Below are 27,055 nucleotides of genomic sequence, written 5' to 3' on the forward strand. Positions count from 1 at the left end.
TCAAGGAAAGACCAAATCCTTCAGAAGAGTTCTTGCAGATTGGACATTTACAACTGTAAATAGTAAGACTTTTTTACGATTTCAGTTTCCCTGAATACCTTTGAATGTGGAGTGATGGGTAGACTTCATACCAGCAATACCTTTCCAGATTTATGAGCTAGTCAGTTTAAATCATTACTCTATGAGTGGTTGACTTGGCAATAAGCAATACTCCATTCTCAGCATTCCTGAAAGAAATCATTATGGGACATGTAATAGCATAGACAACTTCCATATTTTTCATGTGACTTAGAATTAGTAATTCCTTGGGTTTACATTACACATCTAGAGATGATTTGAAAAGGTTTCCACTTCTCAAAAGTACCTGAAGCTGCACATAAAATAATGGAAATATTAAAACCACTGGATAATGAAAAATGCTGGCTATAATAGACATTCTGGACTCTCAGGAATATCTTGGGCTCATAAAACTTATTTATTTATTTAACATAGCATGTTAAATGGCCAAAGCTTATAGTTTCTCCCTTAATCTTTTTCTACATCATAGAATGAAAACAAAACAAATAAAGAAAAATTTCAGTCAGATAGTGTGGCTGTAATTGACATTATTGGCATTCTTTACCAAGCTCCTGTTATTCTTTCTCTAAGTACCTTTTTACTATAGTTGTGAGTCATTTGCCCCTGTGGGCTTTTGGTATTTAGGTCCCATGCTAACTGCTGTTCACCCATGAGGTTTTCATTGAAAACAGAGCCTAGGAAAAAAAACCTTCTAAAAGGTACCACTGAGCTACAGGGAAATTCAAACTGCTCTGCATGCTGGACCTAACAGTGCTGCTGTAATCAAAGGATAAAGTTCAATGATAATTTCAATGCAGTTTCCTTCAGAATGGGATTTATTCTCCTTTGTTTAGTAGTGAGTTGTTTTCTGTTATTTTTCCTAAGCCAGATTGCTATAGATGGGATTTGAGAATCTTAGGGTTTTGTTATAAAGAAAAAGTAACAACTTAAATAAAATAAAATTGTAAAGAATGCTTTCCAGATATGTTGTTTTCCATCCAGAGGTCTCAAAAGGAATCACTAGGATATATGTTGAACTGATTCTTACAGCAATCTTGATAAGCAGACACTATCCCATTTTATATACAAGAGCATTAAAAACAAATTCCTATATAAACCATCCTAAGTTATGTTTTCTACAGTCACATTCTCTTCCATCTCTACCTGGCAACACCTCCAGCTCTACTTGACACATTTGCTTGTGCCTCAACGAGATGCATGTCAGACACTAAATCAGCTGGTTCACAGAGAGACAGAAAGCAAATCACTTTTTTATAGACACAGTTTACAGGGCAGATTGTTTCATCCAGTTTGGATTCACAAACCTCCTCCTTCTAGGTCTGGACCAGAGGAATTGCATGAATTACCCACCCAAATTCAGGCTAGAATTCTGTTATTGGCCTCAGAGATGTCATGCCTGTACACTTCCTGGGTTTGAAACAATGTTGGCCACACTCCACCCAGTTTTCAGCCTTGTATGTTTTAATTTTTCACAAAAACTGGCACTTTTTAAGCCTCTTAGTGGATGGGATTTAACCCAATTAAAAACTACCTTTAAGGAATGTCATGTGAGATCTTGATTTCACATCAAGGAAAACAGAAGGAGGGGAAAACAAGGCTCCTCCATTTGTTTTCTGTGTCATTTTTGAGGAGGTGGTTGTTTTTGTTCTTTTTTCTTTGGTTTGGGTTGGTTTTGGTTTGTTTGGGTTTTGTATGGGATTTTGCCTTTTTGGTGTTTTGGTTTTGGTTGTGGTTTTTTGTTTGTTTTGGGGGTTTTGTTGGATTTTTGTTTTGTTGTGGGGTTTTGTTTGCTTGTTTCTAAGGTTTTGTTTGGTGTGGACTCTCAGTTTTGCTCCTGAATTGAGACTAAGGGTACAACAGACAGACAATTAAATATAGCCTTTTAGTGTTAAAGAGTCACATTTATCTGTCATGACAGGCATGCATCTTACCTACATGCACATTTGGACTGGGGCTGAATAGTAGTAAAATATCTTCCATATGACAACAGGCTATTACCACCTGCCAGGAACACTCTGTCAACCCTGGAGCTCTTCCATCTTAACAGCCCAGTATTCTCTGCTTCAGCAAAAGTTAAATAAAGGAAACACTTGCTAGTCTTAGAATGAATATAAGGCATTCAGTAGAAAACAACCTAGTAATATATTTTCCCCTTTGTTTTCAGGAACGAGGATGAAACCCTGTACTGTGGAAATTTAGGGTGACCACTGATTTTAATGAAGGAGGTACTTCATGGAGCATAACTGATCTAGGGCAAAAGCAGAGGATAAATATAAGGCAAGTATTGCCTAAGAACATTAACATTTAGTAGATACTAAAAAGGTTTAGCATGCATCTGTAAAAATATTTATAATACTAATAAAGCAACTCAAAGGGTAAGGCATCAGTCTCCTGAAATATTTAAACCCACTGAACCCCTTTTTTCTAATTTCTTTGGTGTTCTCGATTTTAAATGCAAATGATATTGTATTAGCCTTCATCTTTTTCTTTTAGTAAGCACTTCAACCCCCTTTTGTGCACATATGCAAACATGTGGTGATAATTTTGAGTTGTGGCAGAAGTTCTGTCAAGCTGAGGCTGCTTGTTAAGTGTAGTAGTTTTCACGATTCAGTTTTCTATTAACTCCAATCAAGGGAAAGTATAATGACTGAGGAAGTGGCTCTGTCAAAAAAATTGAAGGCTCGGCCTCAAAACCATTTCAGAAAACATCTTCAGACCATGACGAAGAAGCATTCAATAGATGTGTAATAGCTAAAATTTCAACCATATTCATATATTTTTCTCAAGTTTTTCTAAACAAGGAGCAATCTTGGAAAGATAAAAAAACAACAAAAGCAAACAAGGTTTTCTTTATCTGTTCATTTCAGAGTGTTGATCTCTAACATGTGGCTCACTGACAACATACTGTTGCAAGTACTCTGATATAGCTCTCAGGAACCTTACAGTGCTTCTGTGCTCCAGGCTGACAGGCCATGTTACCTGCAGTACATTTCTTGCATCCCACTGTTGTCCACACTGCCACAGAGAACTGAAAGCCACAGCTTGTCCTGATTACAGAGAAAAGATTTGGAGTTCTTTATATTCCATACCACTCTCTTCGTTGCTGGGGATGTGATTTCGGCAGGAAAAGCTGGGCACTAGCACTGGAAATTGACCACATTCCCTTGCTCACTGGAGTGCAGTGGACAGTCCCCTTAAAACCTCCGAGAACTTGGTCTGTTCTGCTGCCCACTGGCTCCCCTCCATCCCATTTTTCTCTGAAGCATGAATGTGGCCTTGTGGTAGTGAAACAGACAGCTCCAAGGCACAGCAGAGCCAGCAGGGGCAGTCAGCATGGGGTCAGCACCCCAGCAGAGATGTTTTTCACACACACACACACACACACACACACACACACACACACACACACACACAGGACAGCAGAGAATTGGAGGCAGCAGCACAGGCAACTGCAGAGAACTGAGCTCAGCCAAGAACTGCATGATCCCTATTTGGATGAACCAACTCTCATGGTTTGGTTGTCCTTGTTGTCTGTTTTCTTCAGGCTGGAGGCGTAACTTTGACCTGTGGGACCTCTCCTTGCCAAATTCAGGTTTTCTGAATACCAATGGCATGGGCACAGCAACATTCCCAGAGGTGAATACCCTTTTGTGGGTAAAACACAAACGGGTATTTTTGTGTCTTTTGTATACTTTTGCTATTAAAAGCAAAAGTATTTATTATTATACTGCTTGTTGTTGTTCTGCTTTCAGTAAATCTTTATTTCAACTCATAATATCTCATTTAATATCCCTTCTTTACCAAAACGGGTGGAGGAAGGGAAGTAGGGGAGCTGCTTATTTGGAATCTAACTTTCCTGATGATTCTAGACTCTGCCTTCAAGACGAAATTTTGCTTGCTTCTCGATTATATGAAAGTCTTGCTTCAGAAACTAATAATTTTTGCACAGGCTAATTAGAATTGATATTCAATACTTGTGCAAATCATGGTGCAGACTGTTACAAAAAATAACAGAACATGGTTTACAAAATTCAGACTACCAAATTAGTCAAGAGGATCCTAAATTCAAATCAAGTAAATAAAAGATCCCCAGATACTTCCACTTACTAAAGAACATTTTGGCAAGAAGAGTTTTGGAATTAAAGCAAAACAAAACAAACAAGCAAACAAAAAACAAAACACTTATTTCTACACATGAAAACAATATTACAGTTAAAGTTTTATTATAAGGGAGAAAAAAAGATTACTACTATCAAATTGGTATTCTTCAAAAAACAATCATTTTTCCTTTCACATCTTTGTTGGAAATCTAGCCTGCTATAAGGCTTTTATATGACAATGATGCTATTATGTTCTTTTGCATTGTAATGATGCTATGCTGCAATGAATTTTGATGTCATTACAGCAAAGGAACAGATGCTGCAATTAAGACCACTAAATGGAATTCAGTCCTTAAAGATTCATGCATCCAGTGTGAAATTGTAATACTCTGTGTAATATTTATGACATCATTGGTTAGAAGAGGATCAATAAAAATATTTGGACTACTGTAGTGGTATAAAGTACAAAATGTTAGAGAAATTGAGACATCTTTTCTTTTTTCAGACTATAAAGCAAAATGAACATGATTTGCAAATCAGTTTGGATGATGAAGAATGAAATTGCAGCTTAAATTGCAGACTCCTAGAATTTTTTAATCACAATTTTCAGATGTCAGTGACAAGGTAGAAAAGAAGAGAAATGGATGTATTAGTTTAAATTGTATCCATGCAACTTTACAGGTACTGCAGAAAATATTTTTTCTAAAGCAAAAGAATATTCTTGACATAACTATTCAAATGGTAGTGATGTAAACCACTTTTTTTTTTCTGTTTGCTTTTTCAGCAATTGATTAGTACACAATGGTGTAGTTGAAGTATCCAACCGAATTACCCAATATATCCAAAAGTATAAAATTTTGGAGTGGTTCCAGTTTTTAAAAAACTGAAGGAATAATATTTTGACTGCACACAAACACTGAAATGCACCAAAACTTCTTTCACTAGTGCATGGTCTCAAAGGTGACTTCAGAGTTCTTTTTGCTTCTAGCTGTGGTGACCCAGCTTTGTATCTGACAAAAGTTGTGTTTGTTAACAATTAATTTTTACCCCTACAACTGTTTGAGAATGAACAAACAGTCATAGGGGTAACGCTTGTTCTAGACTCTTTTGATCTTGTAATCTTAAACTGTGGACTTCTCAACTAATTTCTAAGACAATTTAGAATGTTTTTAGAATGAAACCTTAAATTTTTCTAAATATTTTGTAGATGATGATTGTAAGCAAATATTAGGACTGTTGCTACACCTATAGGATTTTAAATTCATGGAACATAGGGAAACATTCATTAAATAATGACACAGGAATAAAGATGATTAATTTTTTGTATCAACTTTCACCACTACTAGTAAGATTTCTGCTTAGACAATTGCTGCTGTGAGAAAAAAATGTCAATTTATCTTGAGTGAATTAAGGTTTAATTAACCTTGCTATCCCTCAAGGCCATTGATCTGGAGTCAGCAAGTCAGTAATTGAATGCTGTATCTACCACAATCCCCAATTTCTTAAAACATGTGATTCCTTTTCCTGAACTGCTAGGAGAGTATGTCTGTTCTGGCTCTTAAAAACCTTTTTACTAGAGCTTTCAATCCATCAAAAGGATCCAAACTCTTGATGGCTCTAGTATGAAAACATCTGGTTCATTTGATATACTGTCATCTTAAGACAAGTTTACTTTTGTTTTCTATAATGGTATTTATTGCAGTTGAGTAAATTTTATAATTGCATTAGTACAGATGAAGCACAAATTATAATTTTTGTTAAAGGATATAATGTATTGAAAGAGAACAAACTTCATTTATCTCATTTGCAGTACTGCATTTGATCCCTGTAAAAACAACCATTTATATTAAAGATATGTCTATTCAATCTTCAACAAATAAAGATCATCCCATATCTGCAGACCCTTGTTCAAACTGCTTAATCTGGATTATGGCCACCAATCTCTTATGGATATATAAGATCAAAAGCGATGTAATACTATTATATTTTGATGTAGCATGAGACAGTTTTGACTTCTGTATCATCATTTATTCATTTAACTAAATAATGCTACTGATGGAAACATTTATTAATTAGATTTCCTAGTCAATTGATTTCATCAGGCCTGCTTTCTGTTTAATTAGTTTATATATTTATTTTATTTTATTTTATTTTATTTTATTTTATTTTATTTTATTTTATTTTATTTTATTTTATTATCACTGGTGCCTATTCTATACAGAGAAATACAAACTTCTCTATAACTGAGGCTCCCAGGTCAAACTGATTTTATGAGCTCCTGCTGAAAATACTTCATGGCAGATAAAATCACTTCTGTGATTTTTTTTGTCCATTCTTACTAGTTTTTACTAATATTCCCATTTAGATCTTGAAATCGTCTCACAGTGTTTGAAGACTTTCTGTCCTTATTTATATTTCTTTTAAGTATTTTTGTCGTTTTTACTGAAAAAAAAACCCAACTTTAGACTCCTGATAAATGAAAACATTTTCTTTGGCTCTTTCTAGATCTCTGTTTCTACACAATCATAAAATTTGCAAGCAAGCCTCTATAGGTACATACTTCACTGAAGGACTGACCTCTGAACTTCTAAGGGTGTTCCATTCAATTTCATCCATATTGCTTGGTTTCTTCTCTCTAGAAAAAGGATATTTCTTGAATCAGAGTTTGTTTTTTAATGAGTCAATTTAATGTCATTCCTGTGATTATGAAAGATCAAAAAAATTTGCCATTTTTTCTGTCACGTGGATCTTTATTCTCCTCTTTGTAGGAGATTTAAGGAATCCCTAGTTTGATAACTGCTCCTAAAACTAGGCAGGAAGAGAGATTGTGGTTGTGTCTGTACCATTAAATATACTAGGAATGATCTCTGCCCTCAAGGCCAGCAGGAGCAGGAATTTCTCTGCTGGATTACTCAACCTCCTTTCAAAGCAGAGCCTCTAGATAAGGGCTGGAAAGTGGGGTCTGGTCTTGATGAGCCTTGAGCTAAGACCTGTTATTTCTTGGGATCATGCTAGTTAAGGAGGAATAAAGGTAACCTAGGGTTGTTCTAACTGTGTAACACTAGACAGACCAGCAGCTGGAAACTTCCCTGACACTGCCGGTTTGCTGCTGTAGATGTCACCTGCACTCAGCTACAGCTGAATGAGGCATCATTTGCCCTTGTCAGACTTTCTCCTCCTGTGCTCTTGATGGCCTCACTATACTTGCTGGGCTGGGATATCAGCCTTTGTGCTGGGGATGGAGATGCTGTTCATACTTTGAGAGTTTTTGTTTTGGACTCCATCAACAGCAAAACCCTCTCACACCTTCTTGTTTAGATAACAGAAAAAAATGTTCCCTATTCTTTATACCCTTGTAGGAGAATATGTGCATTGCAATTTTTGATTAATTTTTCAATCTGACAGAGTGGTAAATGAAGAGATTTTCAAGGTAAAACTGAGATTTTTCCAGCCTGTAAAATGATTCTTAGTATATTGAATAAATTCTCCTATTTTAATTTAATTTCTTTATGAGATAGGAGTTATCAAGTTCTATTTTAAACCATTAAGAGTGACTGAATGTATAAAGTGATTTTTAATATATATTCTAATATTTTTTTATTGAATAGTTCAGAAAGATGTGTGTGCAAAGGTAAAAATTTTGAAATTACTATATTGATAAGAAGCAGCAATGATCTTTGTATGAAAGACATACTAGTTAAAAGTATGAGTATTATAAGTCAATTTAAAACAGTATGAGAAGTCCAAGAAGTTATTTCCAACAGATCAGAGCACAGAAATCATAAATAATTTTTCCAAGAGTACTGAAGCTCTGGGAAAGAACCTGGTATTAGTAACAGAACCTAATATTAGAGGAATGCAAAAATTTACTGAAATAGAGCATCAAAACAAAGATATCCAAAGTTCAGAAGTGGGAGAGTAAAATGTCAGTCTGACTTCTCAAATTGTGTGATTGAAAGAAGATATCTCTGCTCCCTGAACACAGAGGTTTTCACTTTCAGTTTTTACTTCAAAACAGCTTTAACATGCCCACTAATGGTACAGTTCTGTAGTAGACATTACATTAAATTTAATCTTCCAGGCTAACTATTTTACTTACATAAACACATGATGCAAATTTCAACAGTTAGTTTTTCTGAAAACCTTAAAACTTACATTATTTGGGTCAATTTTATTTTATCCCAAAGCATTTTCCTAATGTGCTTCAAAAAGGACCTGCCCAAGCGGTATTTGCATTCTAATCTCAAGACAGACCTGTCTTCAGTTCAAATGGTTCTCTACGTTACTTTTACTACCCACAGTATGAACATGGCATTTCAAGATTGAGGGATTTCAGTGGCATATGAATCAGTCCACTTTATTCCAACCATTAAAGGTGGAATAGTGAAGTGTGATGTACCAAATTCACTTTCTTTCAGGCATGCACAAACTCATAAAACTGAAGTAGTTTGGATTTATAAGTTCCTGACATCTCTGAATCACTCTTATTGGCTGGCTGCTGGGAAGTAATTAATTCCAAAATGTAAGCTGTTTTTCAAAGTTCACGTAACTTTTTCCCTGGTCTTCATTTCATATTAGCAAACTCTGATGCCTTATTGGACATCTTACAGCTCATCAGCAATGAATGTTTAGCATTTGATATACAAAAGGTTATAGATGACACTCCTCTTTGTTGGAAAGTATCTTCACGAAGATTCATACTTGTCAGTTTTAGGTTCAGTCTGCTCTCAGTGAAAGTAATTGCTTTAGCCATTGGCCTTCTAGTTCTGCCAGGGCCAGCTGATGATCTGGCAGAACACCGTGATCCATGGTGCTGAAGAGTCCTCATAAATCCAATAACATTGGCTTGAAAGTCTGCATTCTGTACACAGGCAAAAGAAAACGAATAGTAATAAATGTTCATCAAGGAACACTTGCATAAGGAATTACTTCAATTTGTATATATGTCAAAATAACAACTTTTCTGTACAGCAAATTACATCTTCCTCAACGCCAGTTTCTGGTCTCATACTTTGCATGCATATTCACAGATACTGTGTTGCTAGTGCGACACTTCTCATCTAGCAGGTGGTTGACTAATGAAAAGACATTTACAGCAGATGCAAACAGGCATTTACAGATGCAGACTGTAATCCTGGAAAAAAATCTTTTAAAATAGATTCAGCTTCCTACTTTGCATCACCACATGTGTTACATGTAGGAGTTTTTTTGCTGTCATAAGTGTGAGTTGTGGGTGGCCTTAGAAATTTGGCATGGGGGTGTGTGGACATCATGAGGCTGTTTCAGGAGATCATTACAGAGACAGCCTTTAGCTAGCTAGATTCAAGCTTCATTTCTCATTTATCTCATTTCATTGGTTGCAATGGGTTTAATCATTAAATTTCAAAGAAAGGTGATTCTTCTTGTTAGCTTCTGAGAAAACTGAAGAAAATGAACTCACTAGAAACTTACTTGAAACTTTTATTTCTTCTGATATGTTTCTCTGTAAGGCAGCTGAAAGCTCCAAACTACTGCTTCTTACAAACCATTCCAATAAGAGAATTAATCAAAAGCAAAAAGAACAGTGTTTGGCACTATTTTATCACTCAAAACTGAAAACAAAATAAAGTAAACATAAACCCATTTTAAAACATACTTAAGGTATTTAGACACAGTAAACCTCTTAGATTTACTTGCTGCTAACATGCATGTGTCCAACAAGATGTGCCTGGAAAATTTATGTATTATTTGAAAACTTTGGGTTGAAGCTGTATTATTTTGGAGTTCATATAAAGTTACATTTATTTGCTGAAGACTTTTGAAGGGCATTGACAAATATACTTCCTTTGTGCGCAGTGTAAAAAATAGAATTCAGCTGCTATTGTACAACAGAAGGTAAAATAAAATCAAATAAAGCAGAACAAAGTAAAATAAAATTGAGTGGGATTCATGTTTTGTTTTTTTTTTTTGTTTTTGTTTTTTTTGTTGGTTTTTTTTGTTGTTGTTGTTTTTTTGTTTTTTTTGGTTTTTTTTTATTGTGATAATCGTTTAGGATGCTGCTTAAGAAATAGACCTGCATTTTCTTAATTGTGTAGGACTTACTGGTCTTACTGTACATGTATTCACACATTCATTTAAATAGAGACCTTCTACTTGATTTCTCAATTCAAAAAGTACAGTAAACACCACCAGAGGACTGACAATTTATTTAAAGGGAGATGGATTGCTTAACGTTGCACAGACAGATCCTGGATGAGGTGGAGTGCTAGATGGACAGGGGATAGAGGCCACCAAATGAAGCAGAGAGCAGCCTAAAGAATGGTATCTGAGAAAAGTTAAATCAAATAAAAGGAGAGAAATTCAGACATGAAAAGCAAATGGAAGCCATTCCTGAGAGTCCTCACAACTGAGAATAACATTGGTATCTGTGTGCAAGTTTTCAATATGTTCATAAATTTAAAATATTCTAGTTGAAGATAAATATCTATGCAAAGAATAGGTATTTATACTGATTACCTGTTAAGCTTTGAACTAATACAGTCAGCACTTCAATGTTCTAAATGATCATAAGGTTTCTTTGGTTCACTGAGAATTTCACATTGAAATGTTCTCTGATGTTAGATGCCTCTGTTTACATTGATTCTAACAACACTTGCAGTTGTCACCAAGTGCACTGTGTGTAGGTTTGATTCAGTACCAGTCATGGCAAGTCCTCCCATTCACTGCACAGGTTTTGGATCACGGGTCTTATGCACAGAATGTTTTCTCACTTTCTTTCCTTTTCTGTTTAATGCTTTTTTTTGTTTAATAGATTTGTGACATGCTCTATCTTTCCTGCTTTTTGGATCTTTTATTTGACTTTAAGTAGGATTTTTTTAGCCATTATCACAGTCTAAGTAACTTTGGGTAGATGAAATGGAGACTCAGATACAAAAACATTTGTAAAAGATATGTGCAATGTCAAAAATTACACAGATTTGCTGTTCTGCAAGAGAGATGATGCAGTGCAGACGAGTCAGTCAGGCAAGACTGGTAGTATCCAATCTATGCTGTGCAATGCAATGCCTTGGCATGATAGCCCTGAGCCATCTCTAAATGGACTACTCTATCTTCATGGCAGAAGGTAGTGAAAAATGAAGGTAACTGGAGTCCCAATGCAGGACATGTGGTCCTCATGATTTCCTCTTCCACGTTGTTATTGCCTTTGGCTGAACAGTGGTAAAAGCATTCTAAGCTTGAGAGCCCAGTACCTCTGCTGGATAATTGAACTGCAAGGTTGCAAGACAACACATTCATGTTGGTATGACTGCTGTTAAAAGAAAATACTTTATGCAAACATAATTGTTCATGGAAAATCAACTAATGAGATCTATAACCAGGAGAATTGATGTCTTGTGAGGGAATCAAATAAAGAAAACATGCAGTCATCTAGGAAACCTCTACAAACCTACAATTATGCAGCAGACAATGAGAGAAATGCAATTGAGGAATCATAAACTAGATCAGCTTTGCTTTGCATCAGACTATCTCTTGCCATGATTTTTTGGTTATTCTCTTATTTACAATGAATTTGAAATTAGGCTGAAAGCTTGATTGCTATAACATTTTTCTCAAATATTTATTCAGAAATTTCCTAAATATTTCAGTAAGCAAGTCTTCAAAAGTTTTTAAAACCAGTGCCCATGTTCATCACCAGACAGTTCAGGGAACAACTAAGCAGAGGACTCTCTCAAGTTTCTAAACACCTTTTTTCATGCCTGCACTGCGCTTCACTTTGTATCATAGGCAGATTTCTAAACTAAGTCTGTACCAGAAACTCATCTCTTCTCTCAGAAATTGAACTAGAATTTGATGAAGTTTCTGGACTGAAATATTGATTGTATACTGTTTTGGAACTACTGATCTACTTTGTCAGTGCACTTGTATAAATAAAGCAGCATATAATTTGAATATTTCATTATATTTGATTTTGTTTCCATTAGGCAGTCCTATGAGATCCCATGGTTCGGCTGCATTCACTAAATTGCAGTGGTGTATGACATAAAAGGTTTTGCTTTGAACAAAAGAGGGATGGTTACAATGTGCCATATAATTGTAAACAATTAACTGGATGATTTTTCAGTAGACAAATGTCAGTAATGGGATAGTTCTGAATAGGACAAAAGTAAGAACTTCATATTTACAAACAAAAAGGAGAATTTCCAAGAAAAATGTGTATCTGCATACATAGCACTGGAGTGTTTAAGTGTAACCATTTAAGACAGGAAAAATACAAGCTATATTTTTTTAGTTTAATCTTGAATACTTTCCTTTAAAAGAATAAATCTGGGAAATATCCATCATTTTTCAAAGAAATATTATCATTTAAAAGATAATGGAATTATTTTTAAGCTGTAAAAGTACATTTTCTTTCTTCATTTTTAAGCAGATACTGATCCTGTGTCAATGAGGGCAAGGGAAATGTTGTTCATATAAAACTAAGCTATATTTTTCCACTTGGAAGCTGGGTTACAAGCATGGGTGACTGATATTCTGTCCAGGGAAATGGACTCATCCTGTTCTTAACAGAAACAAAATTAACAGGGCACTTTAGCCACAGCAGGCACCTTAATTATGTCACAATGTCCTTCTCTTACTTGATGTGATGCCAGTGTTACAGACATTGAACTCCCCTGATTTGTTGGACACAAAAACTTGCTGTACACCTAGTTGAAAAGAAAACTTCAGGCTGGCACATGTCCATGTCTTGAACCTCACTTACCACTGTTCATTTGACAGAGTTAGCTTGTTAGTTAAACTACACAGAACTTTCCACCAGTGTCAAATGTACTGAGCTGTTACTGTGTACCCTGTGACTTCAGTCAGCATTTACTGGCAAGGCACAGTAACACTTACTTATTTATCACTGAGCCAATACAACTGTCATTGAAAAGTTTGGGTTTTTTTCACCACCTTTCCTTACCTGCTAGAACAGGTATTTGTTAGCTCTTATCAAAGGATATAAAGACAAGAATAAAAACCAATATTGAACTCTAAGATATCATTCAAGATACCAGACATTCTGGGGCTTTAAAAATCTGAACTGCACACACATATAACTTCAGAAGAAATTGCCATCCAGGGACTGGTGGAAAGGAAAAGAAGGTACGGATCTTGCCTGCAAATAAGTGAAATAACCCAGACAGCCATGACTAATCTTGAGATAAAACAGTCATTCAATTAAAAGATTTAAGGAAGGAAAACTCCTTCATATCCTGTACCTGGTCCAAATATTTTCTGTCTCTCATGCTCCCCTTGAGATTTCCCTTGTCTAGGAGCTCCTCCAAAGCAGTCTACTCCTTGTTAAAACACAAAAACATGTTATTCCCAAAGCAACAGAGAGAATCTTTTTGCATTCCTAGCACAGTTAATAAGCAATGTGACCCAGTAACCAGACAGGAATTGCACCAGAGATCATGACAATAAAGATTCTTCCCCCTTCAGGCTTTGAGAATCTTCTAAGTCTAATAGAAAATAAATAAATAAAAATTTGAATTCTACAGTAGAAGTCAGTAATTTGGACATAAAAGCACCTTCAAGTGCTTTATAATGCATGCTCTGTACAGTTTCAAGAAAGCAGACCACCACCACTAAGCTGCTCTTTCAAACAGCAAGTACATTTGTTTTTCTACAACCACAGGGCGAGATTTATCAGTTAATACTTCTACTTGAGCCTAATACTAGAGAACAAAAAGAAAAATAAAAAAAGAAAAGTAGGGAAAACATGAAAGGGTATATTATTAAATTCTTATTTATTTTTATAAACCATGTTAAATGTCTTAAATGTTAAAATTGTGTCAGTGTGTGGACGCAAAAAAAAAGTAAAAAATACAGTAGTGGAGAGCTTCAAATACAGTAGTGGATAGCTTCAATAACAGAGTTTCAAAAGGGCCAGCCATCACACTGTAGCTCTCACATTCTTCAACTACTTGTGTAAGTCTGGATGTGTCTGGGGAGATAATATAAATAGATGCCAAGCCCTAAAGTCTCTGGCTGACTGACATTTTGGCAGTTACCAGTAGATGGCTGCAATTTCTAGTTGCTGAAATGGCTCACTTTAAACGACTCTGTTCCAAACAGCTGCTGGAAATGAACCAGCCTCTAGCTGTATCCTGAAGGCTGCTGCTGCTGGGCCTGTCCTGCCTATGCAACAGAAGAATATGTACCTGAAAAAAACAGAAGTTGTAGACTGCATCCATGGTGTTCAGTACCTATAGCATTGAGTAGATGTTTACAGTTTCTGGCTCTTAAAGGCTGCTCTTATTCTCTTCTTCTGTTAGTCATAAAGTCTATTAGGCACATACACAGTTAAAAAAAATCTAAGTGACACACTCAACCGATATCCTCCCTCCACTTCCAGACAATCCCATATGCAGATCTTTTTCTTCCTGAAAAATATGTGCAGAAAATTGATATTGCAGAAAAAAGACATTTTACATTATTTTGTTTGATCAGAATTAGCTTGCTTTTTTTTTTTTAATAGCCACTCTCTTCTGCTGATTTGCTTTATACCTGACTTTTGAAACAATTTTTAATCAAGGGAATTTTCTTTTTTTTTTTCTGGATCTGAAATTAATGAGGATTATTTTATTTTAGTAGCATGAACATTTAGCAGAAGGAATAAATATACAGTCCTATCCTGGCAAATAAATTTTTAGGATGTTTTACCTTTATCGTTGTCTCTTTCACTTAAACTGCTGCAAAGCTGTGAGTGATGCATATGGAACACATCAAAGAGCAAACTGTAAGTAAGGAGAGGAAAAAAAAAGATGGAGGACACTTCCAGACCACAAAAAGTAGACTAAATCAAAATGAATACTAGACAGGCACTAATAGGCACTTCTTACTTTTTTGGGGAATTTTTTGAATTGAGGGGTCAAAACTCTGAAGGAAATAGTGTTTCAACACCAAAGAGAAAACAGATATTATCCAAAGGAGGTCTTAGTAAAGTTCTGTGGGATGCAGATGTAATGTCTATCTGGGACATCATGGCATCACGGACATGTGCTAAGGAACAGAGCTGGACCACATCAGAGCTGGCAGTTACCTTTCAAACTCCTGGAGTGGGGCAGAGAGGTTGGAGAGTGAGGGTGCACAAGATACTGAAAGCTTGTAATTTTGTGAACTGAAAGTCCTCTTCTCACTTCTTTAGCAACAAGTGAACCAACAAGTAATCATTTCAGTCTAATTTTCAAATAGTGTTTTAGAAACACAGTCTTAATTACAGAAAGCTCACATATGAGTCTGTTAAAACTGTTGGGAAGGGGATGTCATACTGTTTTGTTTTGTCAGGCTGGGAATTTGGTGGCATGTTAAAACATCACCATGGTGTGCTGATGAATGTTGCTTAGTGAGTACTTTCAGAGATAGTGAACAAGTATATGTCTATCTCCATAGTTTGTGGAACATCAAGAGAACACCTTGGTTTCCATGAGTAATTGGCATTTCATAGCTGCTGTTCAGTGCTGCTCAGGTAACAATGGTAGGTAGACCAGTAGGTTACAAATTCTTCAATTTTCTGCAAGGACAATTAAAGATGGATAATGGTGAACTGAATCAGTACAGCAAACCTAATTCTTTTACCAACATACTCTTGAAATAATGATCAAAAAGAAATATAAAGTAAAAATATATATTGTGTACAAAAATATGGAATGTTTTTGAAAATATTTTTTTTGTAATCTTCCTGACATAATTACTGATGTGTGTCACTCTCTCACTACAAAGGAGTCAGATAATCATACACATTTTGAGAAGACAGATATTAATATAGAAGTATAGAAAAATAAACGGTGAACGGCAACACAAGATTACTGGTATGGACACAGATATCTGTGTATCAAAACTACTGTATCACAAAAAGTGTTACTTCCATTTTACCAATATATCTAGACTCTTCAGAAATTCTCTGTCATAGCTATAAAAATGAAACAGAATTAGCACCATAATAAAACTGGATTACAGTAAGGAATATGTGTGTATGTGTGTGTGTGTGTGTCTTAAAAGGTGGCAGGTTTTCCTCTTCTGCACCATGTCAGATCAAATGGTTTGATAAAAGGTTTCTGATGCTAGCAAAATGCCTTTCTTATCTGAGGTAACATGGATTGAGAGCAACTTTTTTAAATGCTCATCAGTTCTTAACAGTTTAATATAATTCAAAGTATTGATTTTTATTATTAAACTCTGTTTTAATATTGTGCCAGAGATAAAAGCAAGTATCTGCAGTATAAAAAATAATTTTAAATGATGGAGTGCCACTGCCTATCACAGATTCAAGGTGTCAATTATAACTAAATGAAAAATAAACAAAAACTAAAAGCGAACCACCTGTCTGTAGTAAGCCCTATTATGCAGTGAGAGTTTTTGCTGATGAGAGGTGACAAGGTAGGAGAATAAATTAATTTTTATCTGAAATGGAAAGATAACTGTTTTTGAAAACCCTTTGAGGAGAAGAGCTCTCAGAAATAAGAACTTAGTAGGACCAGGACAGTTAATAGTTTATGAACATTGAATCTCAGCATATTTGCAGTCCTATCTTCCCACTAGCATTAAGACTGACAATATCATCTTAACTTCAAAGATAAAAAATAAGTAGCTCCTTTAGGCAAGTATATTCTCCCGTTTTGATCTCTTGCAGGAAACTAGGAGATGTATGGACTAAATTTATAAGGCCTCCTAAACTACTAACACATAGCACAATGGTGTCAATATGTTTGACTATAACGTGCAAATAATGCCTAAAAATTTCCTGAAGTTTTTTATAAAATGTAAATTTTAAAAAATCAGATAACCAATATTGACCTTTGATTAACAACAACCTCCAAAACTCAAAAGAGCTCATTGGTCATGACTTCATGACTTCATTGTCCTCTCTGTCTGACCTGTAATTCTACTTATGAAATCAGAGAAATATATTAGTTTCAGCTGAACCTTCAATTTTCACTTTAGAAGCTCACTTGTGATAAATCTTGAAAAAAGAAGGGGGTTAACTCTCATGCCACAAGTATGACAACATTCAATTTTACTTGTTGTGTATGGGGAAGAGAATTACTCTGGTTAGGCAGGAGTTAAAACAAATATTCAGTTTTCTCTTCCTGCTAGGGCTTGTGTCAAGGACACAAGGAGCTGTGTCCATTTTCCTTTTGTTTTTAATCAGAGGTTAACAAATAATCTGTCAAATTACCTAAATCTTTCCTTAATTCTGTGAAAGTTTGTTTCTTCCATAAATGAAATTATTGAAGAAGGAAGGTGATACCGATCCCCCACAATCCCCCAATAACTTTTCAAACATGCATGTCAATTATTCTACTAAGTGTGGAAAAAGCAGTCTGAAGCATTGTTAAATGAACTATATGAATCCTTGAAGAGACACAGTAGGTGGCTGAAGTGAGAATTAAAAATGCCATCTTCTTGAAGCTCACACATTTTTAATATTAACCTTCAAAGTTAACAGTGATGGCAAGATCATTCCAGCCTCATGATATAATTAATTGCTGTAATTTCAGATATTTCAAAAATTAACAATGTCATCATGTAATGTCAATGAGAAGGAGTCTGATGGAACTAAAAATTTGTTTTCATGTAAGTTTGGAAAGTATTGCTAATGATGAGGGTACAGGTTGACTCTGTTTCTGATTTTAAAAATAAAAACCAAATTATCACTGTTGCTTAAAACTAAGCAACCACACTAACTGCCAGACTACTGATTATTTTAGATAGTTCTCACATAGCTCTTCCTCTCCAAATGAACTACCCCAATTTAATAGGATCTTGGTTCTCTTATTTTTTAATCTGCCTACAGATAAAAGCTCCTCTTCTACCTAAGACAATCTGTAACACCCTGACACACTAGTAAGTAAAATAGTTATTTTGCTGCTCACCAGAAGACTTCAAGCATGCTCTAAATTTCCTCACTATTCAGCTTACTTTTTCAAGTTTTCCCTGGAAAAATATTGATCATGAAGTATTTGATATTCGGGGATTGAAACTAAAACATCGTTTTTCTGAGTGTCATAATACTACTTGGTGAAAGGTGTTATATATTTCCTATTCTTTGATTTGATGAGCAAGTTTATAATTTGGAACCTTCAAATATGTTACAGAGATTCTGAAACTCCAAGAGGAGAAAAGAGTGGTTTAATACTTGTGGAAGATTAGTGACTTTCAGAACATTTTAAGGACTTTTCTTTTTGAACAAGTCATGTCTTAGGTGAGGTGTTTTTGATAGAGAAAACAGGCAACTGGAAGATTTACAGGTTGGGTGCACAGTAAAAATTTTATTTTCTCTGGTCACAATAATACAAGGTAATTGTGAAGCTAATAGTGGCTTTGAAAAGGTGAGGTCAGATTCTCATCTGGCCCATGTATTTGCCTCTGTGCCAAGGCTAAGCCAGAAGTTTGGGGAATGTTGTGTCAAGTGGTGTCCCATTCCAAGTAAAATATTCCAAGTGCCCTGCATTTGCTACTCTGTAACTTTCTGTCATCACCGAAGTCATTAACACAAAGTAACACTTGTTTATACACGGCCTTGTTCTGAAGGCCTTAGTCATGTACTGTGATATATTTACTTGCATCTGTGCCAAGGTGTGCAGGAGATGTGGTTTTAGGAATTTGCTCCTCACACACACTTCATAATCACAGCAATGATGGTTGACTCCTGCTGTCTGTAGGACTGGTGGGTGAACATGGTGAATGCCATAATAGGGAGATGGCAACCTGGAAGGGCTGGAATTAGGGTGCTAGTACCAGCATCTTAAATATAAAGCAGTGTTCCTTTCTGTGGCCCTCATGACCATGGTGTTCTCATGGCAGCTCTTGTGTTCATGCTCCTGACAAATGCCTGGTATTAGGTGTGAGTGTGTTTGCTTGCATATGTTCTGGTGCATCCATAACATAGGGAAGATTGAAGAAAATGTGATGAAAAACATGAACATGTCTCTGCTTTGAAGAATAACCAGTGAAATCATCTCTGAGAGCCACTGTGCAGATACTGTGTACTCATGGTGTACATGCCTTTCATGAGCTTGCATTTTTTGTTACATCTGTTCTTCATGTCATTCTCATGGCGTAAATAAAAAGTGATCAAACCCTAATTTTTCTGTGGTCTTTCTGGAAATGAATATGGAATATTTGGCTAAAAAAGGCTCTGATGATGACATCAAGCCTGCTTTGCAATCCCTCTGCCTGGAGGATGTCTCCCCTGAGGTTAATCTGCACTTATCTGAAACACAAGTTTTGCTTGTGAACACATCAGGCAGGGCTTTGTGCTGTGCTGATAGATCGGCATGTATAGATCCCATTTCAAAGAACCCCTTATCTGCTCTGATTTATTATTTTGAGTTCTAATAAAGCCTTTCTTCGAAGATAAGATATCTTTGGTGTCTTCTGGCATATCCACTTAAGGAAAAAGTCAGACAGCCCAAGCTCATGGTTCAGGCAAATAAGAATTTTTTCAAAAGGAAAAAAAAAAAAAGAGCAATCTGCTTCACAAGAATGATAATTTTAACTTTGATTACCTTGATCCTTTTACACTGATAAAGTGCTAAATAATCCTAGATGCTTCAGGTAACAGCAATAGGCACAAATATTCTTTTTTATACTGATCAATAAATAAAACGAGCTCCACTATTATTTTTAAATAGGTTTTCTACTTTGTTACATCTAACAAATACTGGTTCATTCCAGAAGCATTTTGGACCTCTGCTTTGTTTCCAAATACAATTCAAAATTTACAGTTTAAAATCTGGCTCCATAGGCCCTGAGATTTCTGAAAGATAGGATTTCAGAATCAATATATCTTGCATTATTTTCTGCAGGAAAATGCATGAAATTTCATGAAAATCATGTTCAGAATATATCAAGAAGATATTTGGATAAGATTTTAAAATGTCAGACCAGCTTTATATTTTACTAGGGAGTTGAAGTTTTTTTCATCTTTAATGGTGCATGACACAGAATGTTTGAATTTATCTTAAAATAAGGGAACAATTATCCTTACAAGAAAAACATGCTGTAAAATATTAAAACAAAACCTGAGAAACTGGCCCATTTAAGAATTTATTTTTTTCTAGAAACTAAATTAGAATTGGTACGTCTGTTTCTCCAAGGGTGAATAGTATGCCATTCTTTTATCATAGTTTTTGTTTTTATTATTTCAGATTTCTGCATTCTATTTTTTAACATGATGCAGAAATCTCAAGGACAGCTGTTAGCTGTTTTCCTCAGTTATGGTCTATGAATTTGCAAATATCACTGCAAATTTGAGAAGTAAGAGACTGCTAACTCAAAATACTGGAGAACTCTCTGTACATAGGGTTTATCTAAGTTTTGACACCAACTAACTTATTAAATTTTCTGTGTAGTAACTGAAGAAACACTGGGAACTACAGATGCTCACCTCTACTTTTAACACATCTTTTACTATGTGAAGCAAAAAACTTTGTAAAAATAATATATCAAAAGTTATATACAGGAGCGATATATAGCAGACATGAGTATCAGACTATTATGCTATTTAGATAATCAGAATTGCAGGATCTGTAGAAACTTCCTGGGAGTTTTTACTGTCCAGACAGTTATCAGTCAAATGGAGAATATTTTCCTTTCTGTGCTTCTGGAAAAGGTCTGGTGTCAACCTTTTTTCTACTGATTTGCTACCTTCTCATTCTGCCTTTTTTCTTGGGCTTTTACACTCCTTCATGTCAGCATTTTTCTTTTAAGTCCTGAAATACCATGAGTCTAAACAGATTTACTTCTGCCTGTCTTTTTACATCCTTTCTCTTGTAAGGTTTTAGCTTGCAAGGTCCATTACAGTTAAACATTTTTTCTCATTAAAGCAAAGCCAAGGTCACACAGCTGGTCTGCACCAAAATGCACAGACAAAGGGCACAGGTAGTTGAACCCCAGCACTGTAGGTCACACAGAAGGCGTATCAGGTCCCAGAGGCTCAAACGTCCTCACGAAGTGTCTCTTTACCTGATTAAAGAGGAAGGTAAGATCAGGCAATCTCCTACTGCATGGACTTTTTAAATAGATTGTATTGAGGGAATAATTCAGGTCTTGATATGACTCTTTTTTGTTATTTTCCCATTCATCAAGCCTCATTCAGAGAAATCCACAGGCCTAGAAAATGCAGTCTTAACCATGCAAACGAGTATTACAAGAAGTGATGATATGTGCAACAGAAAATTAGAGGAGAAATGTTAGATATAGCTCCTAATTAAATTCTAAACCATGCTGTGAAAACATGTCTCCATGTTCCAGGAGAATATAAGGTTGACAAAAGGGTTGCCTTTCCCTTGACTTTAGGATGTCATGAGGCATTCTGGCCTATACATGAAGTAGGAAATCCACAGAAAGTGTATATAAAATGAAGGAAAATGGGCTTTAGAACTCTTATCTCAGTACTAATTTTCCTTATCTCATTAATATAGGACTCAAAAAAATTCAATTTCTAATGGTAACATAATTGATTTTGAAGCAATCTGCTGTGTCATTTGGGAAAACAGCTAAGACTTTTCAAATCCTTGTTCAAAGCTCCTTGAATTGACAACATGGTTGGGCTTAATTGAAAGGTCAGATAGAATACTTACAGAGACATACATAATGGAATGTATCAAAAGTACTTTAGTTTGTTTTCTTTCTGACAATCTAAGAACAATTCTTGTGTGTTACTTGGTTTTTTAGTCTTATACTTTTAAGATAAATAATATTCCTTATTTTGATAACAAATTAGCAAAAAAACATTTCAGACACAAAATAAAGAAAAACCTGTTAGTCAAAACCAACTATTCTTGTGTTTAAATAACTTCTAGCTTTACTATGCCCTTGTTGAATAAGTAGTCTTTATGTTCCTCTAGATTTTCATACAACTTGGAGAACTGGGATATTCCTTTAGATATCCTCAAATATTTTTGTTTCATACACAGGCTTAATGGCATTATGCACCAAAAATTTATGCCTGCATTGCATGGACCATACAATGTCTTGTGTTATTTTTGTGATTCAAAATCTGTTGATTAGTCATGACTTAGTCCTTCTCAATTAAATATTTTGATATTGCTAATTTTTCAACATTTAGTAGCACTCGCAAGAGTTAGTAGTGTGGTGGTTCCTGGCTGTTTCATCCACATGCATTAGATGAAATTATTCCAAGCTTTAAGAAAAATAGTAATATTTTTCTATATTAAAAACAGTATATTTGTTACAGTCACATCAGTTAAAAGTCACTCTTAGATGATAGAAGAAACGTCTGAAAAGAGGGAGGATGCTTTTTATTACTTTCCATCTTGTTATTGGAACATGTCTTTTGTAGAACTTTTTTAGTAATGGAAGCCACATATTATTACATAAAAGACAGACTACTATATTTCAGATAAATATTCTAGCTGATCTGTTTGTTGTCAATGGAAAGTAACTGTACTTTTAGCACCTCTCTGTATTTAACGACTGAATTCCTTAATCTGTCAGGTCTGTCCTGATATTCTGAGCTACTGTGGTTTTTACATATATAAACATGCATAAAGGACATAAAAGACTATTAAAAACCCCAAAAAATTCTTTGACAGTTTCCATTTCAGCTAAGCTTCTATGTGAGTCTTTGTAGTTCGTGCAGGATAAGTTCTGTGAATGAATGTCTTCCTTTGTAAAGCCGTCCCTTTAACACTGAGCTACAGTTATGCCCACTGTGTTTTCTTGTGGGAGTAATCTTTCTCACTTCTATATATACTTTACTTTTACACGTGGAAATCTTCATGGAAGATGTATTGTTCAGTTTTACTCTAGAAACAAGACAGATAGCAACAACCATGACTCTCTCCAGACAGCCTTGTGTTTAACATTTTGGCAAAGCTACATTTTCTCAGTCTAAAGTTTGAATTGGGAGCCATTAAAAAAATAATATTTCTAAGCCTTACTTCTGGTAGTATAAGTTAATCAATTGCTATGAATAATAAGGCAAAGAATTCATAGAAGAGTGTACTGTATCTTGTTTCATTATTAAAGGTAGGGGTCTGAGTTAAGGTATCAGTCTTCCTACACAGTTCAGAGTGCAGAAATTGAGTGGCAGAACTAAGAATAAATAAACTGGAAGTATTTCAAGACATAGCATGGTTATGGTGCAGCACAGTATACGTTTATCTCTGGAGATTCTGAATTCAAGCTTCAGGCATTAACATAAATCTTTTTAATGTTTCTGAATAAAACTTTTGAAGTCCTCTGACTTCCTAACATCTCACTGGATATATTGTCATTAAGTGTGCCATTATAAATGTGATAGAATAACAGACTTCTCTGAATTTTACTATCTTTTTCATGGCTCTCAAGGAATAAAGAGAAATCCCATAACTGAAATAGATTTAGAAGACCTTTGAAATATCCCATCAGAGCATAAATAGACTTTGTAAGTATTTTAAGTCTATAATATTTATGGCTTGTTTAGTTAGAAATTTTAGAAAAATTTCATGCAAAGTGTTTTGAAGAAAATGTGGCCATTTGATAGACCTTTCCAAAAAGTGGGGATAAAAAAGAAAAAGCAGATTAATCAATAGCTCAAGTTAAAAAGGGAGAATTTAAACCAAACAAACACCCCGCTCCCCCAGCCAACCAACTAAGAAAGAAAAACAACCACAAAATCACAATGTTTTTCCTAGGTCTATAGAACATGATTTGATAACCATCAGTCTTCTGGCCTCAGCCCATGAAGAGTTTTCTGCTGATATCCTCTTCTAAACCACTCACCCAGCATTTATTCAAATCGAGAGGATGTTCTACATGGCCAAGTAGGCCCAGAACCCTGAAGAATCTGGATACTTATAAGTTTGCTAGGGTTTGCAAAAAAAAAAAAAAATCAGAGTATTTAATGAATCAATTAAGATCTGTTATTTTAGGTACTTATAAAAAAACTAAAGAAGCACATCATAACAACTTGTCATGATTGCTAGAGTAATTAATATCCAATATGTTTAGTAAATTATGACCACATAGGTATATATCAACATTTCAGGTTTATTTCTTTTTAAATTCCCTTAGTTTTCCAAAATTGCTCACATAAAGAAAGTTCATTTTGCCTCTCTCAGGAAAGTCTTCCAGAAGTAAGTAATATTTTCCCTTTAAAACAATGGAGAGTTCAAAATCACTCAGGAAAGTTCCAATAAATCATGTCAGTGAGTGTGTATGCTATGCTGACATTTTTCTTGTTCTTCCAGGAGTAGCCATCATTCTCCAAGGGCTTGGTTATACTTCACAGTATTGCCCTGAGTACTGAGTGACAAGATATTAAAACCATTCAAAAGAAAGTACTGAAAATTTTGATAAGTCAGACTAGTAATGGATAAAGACCAGCCTTAAGTGGCTTATCATGTGTCTTATCATATAGTGTGAAAGCATGTCCTGTGCCTGCCAACAGTCACATTTTATTTTGCAGGTAATGACACTGGATCAGACAGAAAACACCCCTCTGTTGGAACCACTTCTGTCCCTTGTGGCACTTCCTTCAAGCAGTCATAAGGAGAGTGGCAAATTCCTCTGAGTATGGGAGACAGTGCAAGGGTCAGCTGAAGAAATGCCTGAAAGTTATGGAGAAAGTGACAATGACGACATTCTGCAAGACTGTAGCATTTTTTGTAGGTGTCACTTGTAACCAATAGGTGCATTACTTTTGGTACTGTTGTGTTTTGATCTACTTGCCTACTCACATAAATACATTCTATTATTGTCAGGGAGCACTGTTCTCATTTTAAATGCATATATTTATATATTGCTGACAACTTAATGTAAGTGAAATTCACAATTTCATGTATCCTGACACATCTAAGGCCTCAATCTGACTTTATTTTATTTTTAGCATCCCACAATGGCATATCATAGATACGCAACAGCATGGCTTTAACATATAAGTGGTGTTTAGCAGCTTTGCCTCATGCCTAATCTTAGAAACTGTTTACAGAGTTAACATGCCATCAAAAAGAGAAAAACACTTAGGTCTGTACCCATTTGTCCTGCATCTTGCTTAGCTACCATATGATTTCAATTTTGTACCTTAGCTACCTTAGTTTATTCAGGATGAGACTGCAGTGGGGATAAGTTACTACCTACTTTTAAGGTTTTTATTTTACAGATCAGGCACATTGCATTTTTCACCAATCCTGATACTCTCAGGCATATAACTAAATGGCTTTCATTCTTTCTTCCTTTCTTACTTCCTCTCTGTCTATAAATTTTTTTCCATTTCTTTTCCTGATTGCATATTCATGGCCCATTTTGTTAGATCAGCTGTGTTACAGGGGTGTTGTTTCCAAACCTAATAACTGTTCTGGTTTGAAATTCAGGGGAAGAAAATGTTATTGGCGTTATAGTCCAGCCAGCTTACTGGCTGCTCTGAAACATGGATTTAAGTGTTTTCTTTTCCATATGTATTTTATGCTTTGCAGGTGGTACAGCTAACCTGCTTCCAGTACCTTCAGCAACTAAACTTAATTAGCATAACATTCTTAGGCTACCTGAAATCCGTGTATTTCACAGATCATACTGGGCACCTGAAAATTATATATTTCAGAGCTCAAGTCCCTTGGCATATGATCCCGATCCATTATTTCCTATAAAATGGTCAAACTATCTAGTCACTTTCCTAGTTCATGTGGTAAAACATGTTTTATGGGAATACTTTCCTTTTTTTTTCAAATTCAACAAAACAGCAAATTTGCCATAAGGTTTCTTGTAGCATGTGTAAATAATCAAAAATAGGATTTTTCTGTAGCCCTCATCTGTTAAAGTTACTACTGTTGTGACTGCTTTAATAACAAATCTATACAATTTATGGATACTTTCACATGTAACTGCATAGAATATATATCCTGCCATTTTAAGTACACTTCTTTTAACTTTTAGGAAATATTCCAATACAAGGAGCTACAGAAATAATCTACACCCTAATTAAATCAATAAAATTTCCATAGGGATAGATTAATCAACAAATTATATGTTCTAACATGAACATGAAAATTTGCTTTTATTAGCAAATAAATTTATTCTGACAGAAAAAAAAATTGCTGACAGTTTTACTATACTATTTATTCTAAAAGGGAAGTAACAGTTTCCCTGCTCCTTAAGTCATTATCAGTATTTCACTTTACAAACCTGTTTTTTGAGAAACCCAAATTCTATCATAACTGAGCACTTGACATTAGGATGCAGAAAAAAAGATATTTTGCTTTGCCACATGTAATGTTCATTTTATGTAAGTGGCATGCTTACATTTTGATGATTCTACTTTAAAAAAATCCCTAATAAATTTTTGATTTGCTTTAGTTTTTCTGAAAATATAAATCTTTGTCATTTCTATTTTTCTTGTTCCTATCAAATAAGGTCCTTTACTTCTATAAAATAAGAGCCACCAGCTTCCCATTTAAAAATGCTTGCAAACCACACAGTTATAAGGGAGAAAAATAGAGGGGAAATTATTTCTATTTTGAGTCTATAAGAAGCATAATTTCAATATAATTTGCCTATGCTTTAAGTATATTCCCTTTTTCCATCTGGGTAATGGTGTAGTGTGTTGACCTTGGCTAATCACCAGGTACCCACCAAGCAGCTCAATCTCTCACCCACTTCAATAAGGCAGAGGAGAAAATATGATGCAAATCTCTTGGGTTAAGGTAAAGACAGGAAGATATCACTTACTAATTACCATCACAAGCAAAATAGGCTCAGCTTGGAGAAATTATTTGAATTTATTGACAATTAATAGCATATGGGGAGAGTGAGACATAAGATCTAAAAACACTTTCCCCCCATCCCCATCATCCTGGGCTCAACTGAACTCACAGCTGTTCAACCTCCTGTCTCCAAGTGACACAGGGAAA

This window comes from Molothrus aeneus, chromosome 2 (genome assembly GCF_037042795.1).
Source record: "Molothrus aeneus isolate 106 chromosome 2, BPBGC_Maene_1.0, whole genome shotgun sequence".
NCBI classification, from domain to species: domain Eukaryota; kingdom Metazoa; phylum Chordata; class Aves; order Passeriformes; family Icteridae; genus Molothrus; species Molothrus aeneus.